The following is a 13,480-nucleotide window of genomic DNA, read 5'->3' as shown; positions in this document are numbered from 1 at the left end:
AGAGTTATCTGTATCACACTTCAAACCTCGCACCACCTTCTTTGAGCTAGGCTTAGGTTGTTTTGAAGCTACCCACAGAGTAAGGAGGGTTGACAGGAAGGAAAACTTTGCATCTCAGACTATGTACCCACCACTGTGAACACTGGAAGCATCACATACAAAACTGCTACATTTTCCTCACAAATCAGTTTTAACTTCCACAAGTACTCTACTCGGGCAATGGCGGATCTTAAGAGGTATACACAGTTGAACGTATATATAGAAAGGATGAAAGCAGACCAGGCTTAGAGAACAGTTAATCGGAAGGAAGATAGTCTTGCAACATTCTATGAGTTTCAGATCTCAGTCAGTGAGAGAGATGGTCCAATCCAGTGAGATCCAATCTAAAACGTAGTAAAAGAGCTTTCCAGATAATAATCAAGAGGCTTTCTTGGGTGGGTATCACTGTGCAATGTCCCCTGTGGGTGTCTTACAAGTAGCACACACTTTAGATGGTACTAGGAGTTTAGGAATGACAGTCTCCATGAACATGTTTGGGTCACATTATTTTGCCTTTGTAAAATGTCACATGTTCTTATTCAGTGGCGTGAGATTATTTCCCTTTTACCTACGTATAGAAAGCTAGTTACTTTAATAATCGAGGTTAGGTGGTGATTTACTGTAAATGGCATTATATATTGCATGCCTTGCTGTCTTAATCCTTAATGTGTGGCAGTGGATGTGGAGGATACTGTTTGCTAAGGTTAAACCCTTAGATGGCCATTGAGCTGTCTCATTCAGTACCAGGTACAGTTGCTCAAGTTCCACAAAAGGTGATTTACAATCAAAACCTGATCCTCAAATCATATTGGATGGAAGTCTTAGCCTACAGTTGACTGCTTGCTGAGTGATAAGGATGGGGTAGAGAAATCAGACTTTTTTTTTATTGAATGTGCCAGTCTGACAGTAAGCAAAGCTGCATAACATCCTGCAAATTCCCTTTCTGACATGTTCAGTCTAGGGAGTGTTGAGTATCAATGCCAGCCCATTATGTTGCAGGGTGAGACACACCACAATGAGAAGCGCCATGCAAGTTCCCTGGAACCTCAAGTAAATGCAACAAACGGAACCTGCCCTTGCTAGGTAGTTGGTAGCTAGGTAGCTGCTGATATGCAGAGGGAGCTGTGGCTTGCTATGAAACCGGGATAGTGAATGGCTCTTTGCATCAAATATAGGAACATGAAACACAAGGGTAAACCACATCTCTAGATCTCGTTATTCCAATAAATCTATTTAAAGCACAATGGAGTGTGCCCTCAAAGCTCGCAGGATGACATACTCCACTGTGGCCGACCCCCAAGCCATATTAATCTTGACCTCTGGGTAGCCTGCCATTTATAACAGCAGTGATAGTGGCTTTTTATGGATGTTTGGGAAAGGTTGTTCATTTTTCCAAAAGATCAGCAACAAATTGTAAGGAACAAGGTACAGCAGAACAGAGGGTCCACACATCTAACTTTCATATCCATCGATCTTAAACAATAAAAGTCAGGCATTCAGTCCTATCATTAGACCACTTTGCCACGCCAGGGCAGGCAAAACTTAAATTATTTATGCAGACAAATATATCCTGCAGCTATGAACATGTTTAGCGTGCCCTTGATAGTGGAATTGTAGGAGAGGGGTGGCGCCGCGGCCAGGCCAACTGATGTTGGAATCTGGGGATCTGGGGATCACGGTTCGATCCCTGGCGCCGGCGGCAGATTAGCCCAGCACCAGGTGACTCTGGGCAATAGCTTGCTTAATCTACCCAACGGCCCCCAGCGCCTGGAGACCCTTACGGGTGATTGTTCGCGCTTTACAAATGTGGATTATTATTATTATTATAATTGTTAGTAAGAAAATAACTAAAGTGTCACCAGGAAGAGGCAGTATCCTCACACTACCGAAGGGTATATGTGGTAGACCAGGAGTGATCAGATCAGCAGTTTTACCTTTCTGGAAATCTTTGTTTATAATATTCATTCCCGCCCATTCACTCCAGCTTTGATTCTCTCGGTTTCCTGTGATAGGGCACCGTCAGATTACTGGACTGATGCTCATGTGGGTACACAAAACAGGATCCATACTCTGTATGTTACCTAGATAGCCAATGACAGCTCTGTTAAACAGCTCCTTGTCAGTTTCTGAATTAATAAATGGCCAGCTAGGTGTAGTAAGCATTAACATGCCTCTGGGCTCCTTAGTATACCTCGTGCTTTAAACGGGCTCATTATTTTCTTCTTAGGAAGCATCACATTCAGCAAGCAGTTGGTCTAAGCACAGAAAGACAGAACTAACAGAAGTTTTTTTCAAATTAGTGCTATTTTCAGCTTATTTTCATGTAGTCTGAGGTATCATCCTCAATTATTACAGTTAAGTACTTAAGAAAGAACTCTGTTAAGTCTGCCCCCACACTTTCCTTCCTCTCTGTTGACTTCCAAATCCCTACATTATATTGACATACCTCTTCTTTCCATGAGTGACCATCTTTGTCTGACTTAAGATAAGCCGAATCATAGGAGAAATTCTCTATATTTCATCTTTTCCCTTCTCACAGTGACTTCTCTCTCTCTCTCAGCTACAGAGAATCTTGGTGGACATGTTTTTGTTTATTTGTAATTTCCACAGCTACGTTGCCTTAACACAGCACAGAGGTTCATTTAATATGGCACAAACACAAGGTATATGAAGTGAAATATATTCATCAAAGATTAAGGAGAAATTAATATGTTTGCTGAAATTGGATTGAGAAAGCCAAGTATCTGCTCCATCAGTGGATATAATATAAAAGAAGGGAAGGTGAAAGATATAGGATTTACATCAGCTCAGGGATCAAGAAAGGGAGAAGAAAAACAAAGTTAAACTTGATTGACTCGATTACAGGTAACAGAAGTTTTGAAAAGAATGGTTAAAAAGAATACAGGACCCAACCCTCATACCCAAACCCGGAACCAGAAATATACCTATTTTTGGAGAATAAATGAAGAGTAGTGCTATGTATAAAGACAAAGAGTCATTGCAATTGGAGGAACAAAGGAGTCCCGCGAACCCATTCTGTTCATTCAAATCTGAAAAGAATGGGAGAGCTAACAGGAAAGGGTAAGTGTAAATCAAGATGCACAAGTTTGGGGAGAGATTTGAAGAGGAAGGCTCGAATAGCAATGAATACGGTCCAAATGTCGTTTGAAATCATCCAAAAAGGAAGTATGTATCAGAAGAAACAAAAGAAGATTATCAAAATTAATCTTACCAGACAAGCATGTAAAAGGGTCAAGATAATTTGTTATTTATTTATGGTATTTATTTAGCAAGGACCTAGCCAGATGGGCAGCAGGAAACTTTACAAGAGCTTAACATAAAGTACATTGTAATTAGTGTGATAAATAAGTGACAGAAAAAAGACTATCCATTGTGCAGTGCAACAGAGCGATAGGGAAAGGTAAACAGGAAGAGGCAGGAGAGAATTGTGATGAATTACTAAATTGGTAAATTATACAAAGAGGGATGTGAAGGAAAGAAAGTGGATGGATGGAAAACAAACAAACAACCTACTCTCTGATTTAAAACGACAAGATTTTTCAAATAAGAAGAAAACCCTTCACCGCTATACCTCACCTTAAATGTCTACTCACCGTGGCAATTTAAAATGTATTTGATTTGTTACACCATTTACTTCTTCGTACATTCATCTAGATGCTTCCTATTTTTCTGCCACTACATTTCCTTCCACATGAATCTTTGGGTTTTCGCCACTGCACTTAGCGTCTAATTTGTGACGGTGATCTTTATGCCCCAAATTTCGAGGTTGTTCACTTTGTGCTTCTTCTTTTACCACCTCCTCCTCATGTATTTTCATTTATGGTTTTGGTTTCATTATAGCTGCCACTCAAGAAAATGTTTGGCGTATCTAATTTTAAAATAATGCATTCAACTGCTCTGCCTTTCCTGAATACCTACACAAAATGTCCATCTAGAATGTCATTTACCACTTCATTACCCAATTGGTTAATTCTTTTATTGGGTCTGTGTTGATCTGCCACAAAAATACTCGCCACTGCCAAATTACCTTCTTTTACCACAATTATTTTTTACTGCTGATCTTTGTTGCCAAATCCAAGCTCTTTCCTTCACTTTCCTGCTGTACAACATTTATGCCTTTAAATCAATTGAATCTTTTTACATTTGACATTGGTGTTTTACTACTTATTTCACAGTCTTTCTTGTTTCAGAGACAGGGGACAGACACTGCAAAACCCCCAAAAGTATGGATGAAAAAAAGGGGCTGATTTAATAGGATGACAAAAGGTCATGCACAGACAAGGGGTTCCACAATTATGCATGTGTAAATTGCCAATGACCTGGTAATAAAAATGCGAACGTCAGCATCACACAAGCGGGCAAGGCAAATTAACCATCATGGTAAAACAATCAACAGCCTTAGTGGTCATCTTGAAGCGGTGTACACCATAGATTTATTTTGATAGGTGGCCATGGCATACTTGGTGAGAAAGATTGGATGTCTTTAAGAAAAACAATGCAGTTCATAAATTAAAGACTTAGTACTAACATTCCACTGTGTCGAGGAGCGAACGACCTTTACAACGAGGTCTTTACACCACGGTACATCCACATTGCTGTCATTACAACGCAAGTCGTTATAAAGACGTGCGCTGGATGGCGTAATACACAAAGGAATTGTATGATTTACTAATCCAACACCTTCCCTACTGTTACGTAGGCTGGAGTTTGAATAGTAAATCATACTATTCCTAAATCCAGCGCCCTCCAGCGCAAGTCGCTGTAACGACTTCCGTTGTACTAACTTCAATTAAGTGTACCGTGGTGTAACAACTGCGTTGTAACATCACATATTTAGGTCATGGTCCTGTAGCAGATGCTGAATTCAAAGTACGATATAGCTTGCAGTTACGGGGCAGCTGGACATGTGAATGAGCACAAATGGAAATAATTCATCCATTTAAATGCCATACAACAACAGTAAGGAATCTTGAACATCTGTCTTTCACAACAGAACTACACCTAGCACTATGTTACTAAACGTTACATAGATGATACAGTATGAGACGTTTAGAACAATAACCTTCACTTCTATGTCACGAATTCTTTCAAAAAAGCACCTTCCCAATAACACATTGCTTCACACTAACTTTATACTTTTTGATTTTCATTTTCCAGAGAATCAAAATACAATATTGATGTAGCTCGTCTTTTAGAGGACAAGAACTCATCATAGAAAAAGAGAATGCTGTTGAAGATTACTGCTGAGATTTCCTTACAGGAGAAAGAAGAATGCATGGGGAGACCATACTCAGGGCAACCCTTTGCTACTTTCGTCATGTAAATGAGGGATCCAATTAGATTCCTTCACACTCACACAATTATCCATAACCAGTTTATGATTGCATGGCTATCTACTGTACACTTTGGGAAAGGAAACAGGATTAGAATATTTGAGATGGTAAATGCTGGGAATTGGTGTTTATGCCCCCTTGATCGACTATGGGACATGATACAGGAGTGTAAGGATTAGGTTAATTAGCACCTCATGCGCAACTTCCTCTGCAAGTGAAAAAGAGTTAGATAATACTTCAATTGTCATTTGTTGTTTGACTGAAATATAATCTTGGTGTTTTAGTAGGGCAAGTAAGAAATGTGTAGGAATTGTGAGACCCCCCTATCTTTGTAAAACAAACTGTGCTATTTGGTTGGATTACATTCCACGTGAAGTAAAAAGTAGGACCAACCTAATTTGAGAAGAACACAAACATTGAAGAAAGAAACGTTTTAAAATATTGTTTGGGGGGCGTGACAAAAATGGTGACTGGGTAGGACGTGTGTAGTTCGTCTCCCCGCTCCCATCCGCCCGCCGCGATTCGGGCTGAAGCTGAATATAGCTGAAAGTCCACACGAGGGGAAGGGACGGTAGTGTGACCGCAGTGGTGGCTTTTCTGGAACAAGAATGGTGCAGGGAAGCCATAAAGTCAGGCGTAGAGGTTCTCGCATACATCGGCCCAAAATGACGGCACAGCGCTCAGACTGAAAGTTGCAGGACTACTTGGGAGGCAGCGAAACACAAGCTTCATTGCCAAGAGCTGGGGAGAGGCCACATCATTGAGGCAGTACCTGGCAAATGAGCGGCGAAGGAACTAAAGAAACCGGCCCACTCTGTCACGAAAAGTAAGCAGCTTGAAGCACAGGGGGACGAGTGAAACGCCATACACAAATGATCAGTGCCAGGGAGGCACCAACAGATACGCCCTTGAGGGAAAGTGAACCTAGAGGGGCCCAGAGCAACCGACCCGAGTAGGGTTTGCAGCACAGCACACGCCCCCAGTGGAAACGGATATGAAAGGGGCCTGCGAGGTACGAATTAGGGGTACTCACCACATCGAGCTTGACAGGAACTATAAGGTCCACGCTACCCATAAGTCAGGGTAAGAAAGAATCGGGTTTTAGACAATTGGGAGAGGAGGGAGTCCCCTCAGAACACAGGGACAATATATGAAATGGAGTACCCCTATAAAAGAAGAGACATCTCTGCGCCATATCTACGCTAAAGGTTGGCAAAACCATAAGCTGACAAGGGAAAAGTCAAAGAGCGGGGAAGACCCAGGTGAAGTCGGTGACAAGCAGCAAGGTGGCAAGGTGGCAAATGGAGCAATAGGAGGCGATTCCACGATTGAAATCTCTGAGCTTGACCCAGTATCAAGGCACTAAGGTTGAGTATACGAGACTGGAACAGAGATGTCTATGGTGCGGGGGAAAAAAGACAGATCTACGCAGGACATGTTAACTAAGATGACTGGGGCAAACGGAAGCGGTGGAAGAGCTTTGCCGACAGCGGCGGGGGGGTGAGACATGGAGAACGCTGAGGAACCGGCCACACTCTCATTCCTGGAGCAGCTATTCACCACACTCATAGAGGACCTCTAGACCCTTAGAGGAGACTTTTCAAGGGAGATAAAGGAGGTCCGCAAAGAGAACGAAGAGGTAGGGGAGAGAGTGGCTAGCAAAGCCTGGCCTGGGATAAAGAACTGGAACAGCTGCAACAGGAGGTCATACGCCTTCGTTCCCAGCAGATCAATATACAGGCCCACGTGGAGGATCTGGTAAATCAGTCTAGACGAAACAATATACGGGTCAAAGGCGTGCCCTCTAAAGAGGAAGGGACTGACATAACGCACAAACTACAAGGCCTTTTCAGAAGCATATTAAAGGTGCCCCAGGACTTTGAAATCAGGATCGATAGGACACATAGAGTGGGTCTAAAAAGAGGGGCACCGGCTCCTCCTTCAGACAGCTTGGCATACTTACCAGACTTTCAGTTGAAAGAACAAATATTGCGTAAGGTACGTGCTGTTTAACCTCTGACGTACCAAGGTCGTGCCATCGCTCTGTAACAGGACTTGGTTACAATAACGCGGCAGAAACAACAGTATTTTAGGCCAGTCACGACACACCTGCGGAACCAAGGCATCGCATATTCATGGGATCACCCTTTCAGAATCATCTTCAGATAGGAAGGCAAGCTACACCAACTCAGGTCACTACAAGAGACATGTCGGATCCTGGGCATCGAGAATCCCCAACAGGAGGGGTCGGACCATGGGGACAAAGCATCACAACACGAGCGGTGGATACAGGTCGGGGGAGGCAGATTATCGGCGAAGGCAACGAAACCCGATCAGGAGACAATAGCACAGGAGATACAGGCCATATTGGAAACGTAATTGAATGAGTACCGATCTAAGGACGGTCTTTGAGATATTCTGGGGACAGATAAGTGAGATATGTCGGGCGGGCGGAGGGTGGAACTCATGGGAGCGGGGTGGAGCTTGTGGGCCACATTATGCAGCCTTCAATCTGGCTCACCATAGGCACGCGGACTAGTTCTGTGGGTTCTGGACTATTTGGGGATGTGTTTAATCTTGTTTCAAAGAATTTGGGGTCCGAAGGGGATATGATTGTCAAAAAAGAGTAGGAAGGAAGAGGGAGGGAGAAGAGCGTTTGGTGAAACTGGACGAGACTGGGCCCAATTGAGCGCCAAGATGTGTCAATTGTAATGTCAAAAGATGTATTGAAAGTCCTTACTCTAAATGTGAAAGGGCTTAATAACCCTGTTAAAAGATGAGCTATCCTCTCCTACTTGGAAAATTCGGAGGCAGATATATGTCTTCTACAGAAGACACACCTTCTACACTAGGACTGGCACCGCACGCGCTAAAGAGAATTCCCCCAACTGTTCTTTTCCTCCACTGCAGAAGAGAAAGCAGGTGTTGACATCCTGATTGCTAAACATTGTAAAAGGGAAGTGAAAGACAAGGTGGCAGAAATAAAAGGGAGGCTGCTGGCCTATACAATTCAGTTTGGGGACCACTCTATGGTAATTGGATCAGTATATCCCCCTAATACAGGCCAAGAAGGCTTCCTGAAGGCATAGGAGGGGACTTAAACATGGTGCTGGATACGGCAAAAGACAGGTCGGATAGTAGCTTCGGAAGAAGGGGGAGATATCACGAGCAGGGAAGTTATGGCTACAAGAAATGGGCTTGGTAGATTTATGGAGGGAAGCTCATCCCCAAACATCACAATACTAATTTTTCTCACACGCCCATAGGTCCTATGCTCGATGTGATAATTTTTTTAGGCATGAAAGAAATTAGTAGGGTAATGAAAGAAGCAGACATAGAACTTGCGGCTCTCTCCGACCATGACCCAGTGACTATTAACCTACAGCTACCACCACAACAGAGGAGGGCAGGATGTTGAAGATTGAAGGACTATAGGCTCCACAAAACTGCGGTGCCACCACAGCTAACCAAGTGTATCCAGGACTACATGGAAATTAATGATTCCCCCGAAGTATCCATAGCTACAGTATGGGAGGTTCTAAATACGGTAGAAAGAGGAGACCTAATAGCTATCTGCACTGCAGACAACAAAGAACACAAAGAGAAATGTGCGTGGCTATCCTCACAGGTTCAAGAACTGGAGAGAGTGCATAGCCGGACAGGGGCACCTAGAGTGTGGAGGCAGCTAAAAGCAGCAAGGGCGCAACTGGTGGGGATAGACCTAGATAGGGCAGAGTACGCAGTGATAAGATTAAAACACTCCTATTATGTTTGGGGGGATAGGACAGGGCACTTACTAGCGAGCAAGCTCAGAGCCTAATGGCAACAAACAAAGAAAACTTGCTGAGGGGGCGGGAAAGGGAGGACGTTACTACTGATGAGGAGATAGCCCAAACCTTTCGCGATTATTATGCAAATCTATATAACAGAGAAACCCCACTTGAAAATGACATAACCTCTTATCTACAGGGTGTTCACATATCCAAGATAACTCCGGATCAAGCAGAAAACCTGGACATCCACATAAGAATTTAGGAAGTGGTCACAGAGATCTCAAGACTTAAACTTCTCAAATCACCGGGCACGGATGGATTCTCTGCCCTTTTTTTCAAGAAATGTTGCCATATCCTAGCTCTGATATTGACGAGATTGTATATTTTCTTAGGGAGCCCGGGAACGATACCGCCTAATATGCTAGTAGCAGCAATAGTAGTGCTACCCAAGCCGGGGTAAGATAGCAGGACTGCGGCTCTTACAGGCCGGTTTCCCTTCTTAACGTAGATCTGAAACTGTTCACAGGCATACGGCCCATGAGATTAAGCCCGGTGATGCCGAATATAATAGAACCTGATCATGCAGGGTTTATTCAATACCGGCAAAGCGGAGACAATACCAAGAGGATCTTCCATTTAATCGATAAGGCACATCAAACGAATATGGATGCGCTCTTATTGACGGTCGACGCCGAGAAGGCATTCAACCGGGTCGATTGGAGCTTCCTGGAACATACTCTGTCGCATTTTGGTTTGGGGGATAGGCTTCGAGCGTGGGTGGGATGCTGCTACAGTGGCCCCACTGCCTCAATCAGGGTAAATGGCATCCCCTCCCGTCCTTTCTTCATTCAACGAGGCACTTGACAGGGGTCGCCCCTCCTGTTTGCACTTTACATTGAACCATTAGCCCAGAGGATCCACAACAAACCGGAGATTAAGGGGATCCCATTTGGGGGGAGGCACACACCATTAGCCTATACGCGGATGACATACTCACAGCATTTGCAAAACCAACAGATTCACTTCCTGATTGTTTAGGGGAACTAGAGATTTTTTGGGCAGGCCTCGGGATTCCGGGTTAATTTTGGCAAATCACTGATACTTAATCTGCAACAAACTAAGCGAGCTCCATGGGAGCGAGGGAGATCAGATTCAGGGGATTCAGGGGGTGGAGTCCGCACCCTACCTAGGGATTGAACTGGCAGCTACTATTCAGCAAACAGTTGTGCTGAACTATTCTAGTCTGGCACGGCAGATCAGAAAGGAATTGAGTTTGTTGGAGACGCAACCACCCATCACTCTTGGGTCGGGTGACTGTGATCAAAATGGCCATATTGCTGAAAGCACTGTACTTTTTTCAGACCTTTCTGGCTTCTCCACCTGAAGGCACCCTCACCTCATTGCAAGGAGATATCCTTCGATTTGTCTGGGTGGGGGCTCGATCGCGTATGCGACGGGATTCAGGATACATGTGTCATGAGAGCGGGGGTTTGGGGATCCCAAATTTATTAGACTATTTCAAGGCAGCTCAATTGAGATACCTTGTAGACTGGAGTAGACCTGAGTCTGAAAAGAAATGGCTATTTTAGGACATAGCACTAGCGGGGCTCCCTCTGTGGAAGGTCCCCTTTTTAAAGAAATCAAACAGACCCCAGAGCCTACAGAGGTCACCATTCACAAAATCTGTGATGAAAGTATGGGAAGGGTTGGCCACTAAATGGGGACTCACGATTGTTCCCTCAATTTTGACACCTCTTTTTGAGAATGAAAAGTTCACTCTAGGAATGGAGGACAAGGCATTTGCAGCATGGCGCAACACGCAATGCAGAACAGCAGGGTATTTGTTTAATGTGGAGGTCACTATCCTATTCCAGCAGATACAACCAGACTACGTGTTACCGCATGAGGAGAGGTTGCGATACTTACAGCTTCAGAACGGGGTGCTCCAGCCCGGCATTGCATCTACAGGTTAGCCGCAAAGTAACGCAGTATGAAAAATGATAGATTACGAAAGAGAATGATAGGGGACTGATCTCTGAACTGTATGTTATGCTTAGGCAGTCAGCTCCAGAGCAACCTACACCTAGCCAGAAAAGATGGGCGAAGGAACTTGGAAGAGATTTATCAAAGAAAGAGCGGGGAGTAATCTATTACAGGGCTAAGCACACGGCACGCAATGTTGCCAGTGTTGAGGCGGACACTAAAATAGGTACATATTGGTATCTTACGCCAGTCCATCTCAATAGGGGCAACCCAGATCGGAGACCTACATGCTGGAGGGGATGCAGGGAGGAGGGGACCCTTCTACAACTGTTGTGGGGTTGTCAGGCTCTGACATCATATTGGTCCTGAAATTTAGAAGACATAGATCAACAATTTGAAACACAGATCCCAAGATTACCAGTGTATGTGGTATTGGGCTTGCCCAACCCGGTAACATATCCACTTAAAAGTCTCATGGGAAGGCAGATGGGGCTAGCTTTGGGGGCAGCGCTCCAAAATATCCTAACACACTGGGGGACACCAACAACACCCATACATACAGGCTGGTTACACAGGCTATGGTATATTCTCGGAATGGAGCATATTACGGCCACCTTGACATACTCAGAAACCACATTTAAGGAAGTGTGGAAACCATTTCTCACTCATTTGTCGACAGAGGTCAATGAACTCAAATGCCCGAGATACCTCTGAGTGTTGCGCCTAATTGAGCCAGACCTAGCGGGCTAAAATACCCCGGGAACTCACACTTGGAAGCCCTCGGGCCCCTAAGGAAACCAAGATGGGAAAAAACAAGATTACCGTGGGTGGGGGCAGTTTGAATGGTTTGTAGTTTGTAAATTTGTTTTAAAGTGTTTGAATTAGCAGCACAATGCAGATCGTACAATTTGCGAGGGAGAACATTGTTCTAATACGCTGGAAATAGAATTATATCATATGGAAATGATTCTCAAACACTTAGATGTATTTAAAGCAAATGTGAGTATGTTGAATAACTGATGTGTGGTACTTGCATTAATAATAACAAAAAAGATTTAAACATAAAATATTGTTTTGACATAAGAGAGCTTTTGGTGTGGAAATAAATTGTTAGCCCAGCGTGGATTTCTCTCTTCACTGTGTTTTGCTCCAGAAGTGATTGGGTATTCTTCCTGCTATGGACAGATGTGTTTCATGGAATGAGTTTGGAAAGAAACAAACAACCAAAGGGTGCTTATCTCTTCATTTTACCTCGATGTAAGACTATGAACAATCATCCATTCTTCTTCAAGTGTTTATGGTGGCAACATAGGGGGATCTACTTATGCTGCAAATGCACTGCCACTTTATATGAAGACAGTCAAGGAAAGAATACCACAGCAAGTCAAAAAGTCGTGACCATGATGAAGGAAGCAGATTATTTTTTAATGTGTGATGAAATGGCTCTTTGTAATAAATTCTAAACTTGATAACTGTGTCTTTTCCAATTAATGTGGACGAATAAAGTCAGATTTTGTGAATACGGGCGTTTCTGGATCAAAAAAATAAATAAACTTACTAGAATAGGAAAAAGATGCCCCTGATTATATATGGTGAATTTCTGATAGTTTCATCACACAGATGCAGGATCCAATTAGGTTCTGTTACACAATTATTAATCATCAGTTCATCTATAATATCTAAAAAATCTAAACATCTGGGTACAGAGCATCACACGGACAGCAGAGAAGGACGCAGTGTCTTTCTACGATTGTGTTTAAACTCAAGTCCCAGTGCTCATATTGGAACGTGGAGGGAAGGCACAAGGTCATAACTTTACAAATACTTCCCATTATCACATCCATTTCACCCATGCACACTAAGTGGCACAAGAGCCTAGCGTGAGTACATTGGCTGTTAAAAAGGGTACAATGACTCATACAACGGCTGTGGAAATACCAAAACATAATGGTCTGTGACGAGACTCTTGTGGGAAAGGGTTCTCCAAAGTAAAATGTACTTTCCTTCTGAACCGAAAAATAAATAAAAAAACGTTAATCTGCAAATTATAAATTACAATAATTTGCTTCTTTAGGTTTAGATGAAGAATAGCAATTTTTGGTAAATTGCTATTTGCAGGCCGAAGACTTTGTGCATCACAAAAAGTAGTATATTAAAGTGCGTTTCTTGATTTAATCATATCGGATGTGAATCCTTCCCTGTGTTTTTCAAAATATCTTACAAAGTCCTAAAGCACTACAAGTCCAAATCAAAAATGCAAAATGAAGCGAGAAGAATAATAGTGTAAATTGAGAGGTAAAATATTGTCTGGGAACCTCACATAATATTAGG

The 13,480-nt window shown here is 43.2% G+C and overlaps 1 protein-coding gene across 1 annotated transcript in view; it reads right to left on the bottom strand.

The window, feature by feature from the left end:
* DGKQ (diacylglycerol kinase theta) overlaps nucleotides 1–13,480 on the bottom strand; it is a 1,232,715-nt gene that overhangs the window by 471,802 nt on the left and 747,433 nt on the right. The gene's annotated exons all lie outside the window — the stretch shown is intronic.

Source organism: Lissotriton vulgaris, chromosome 3_1 (genome assembly GCF_964263255.1).
Source record: "Lissotriton vulgaris chromosome 3_1, aLisVul1.2, whole genome shotgun sequence".
In the NCBI taxonomy this organism is placed as follows: domain Eukaryota; kingdom Metazoa; phylum Chordata; class Amphibia; order Caudata; family Salamandridae; genus Lissotriton; species Lissotriton vulgaris.
This window is presented reverse-complemented; position numbering and strand designations above follow the sequence as displayed.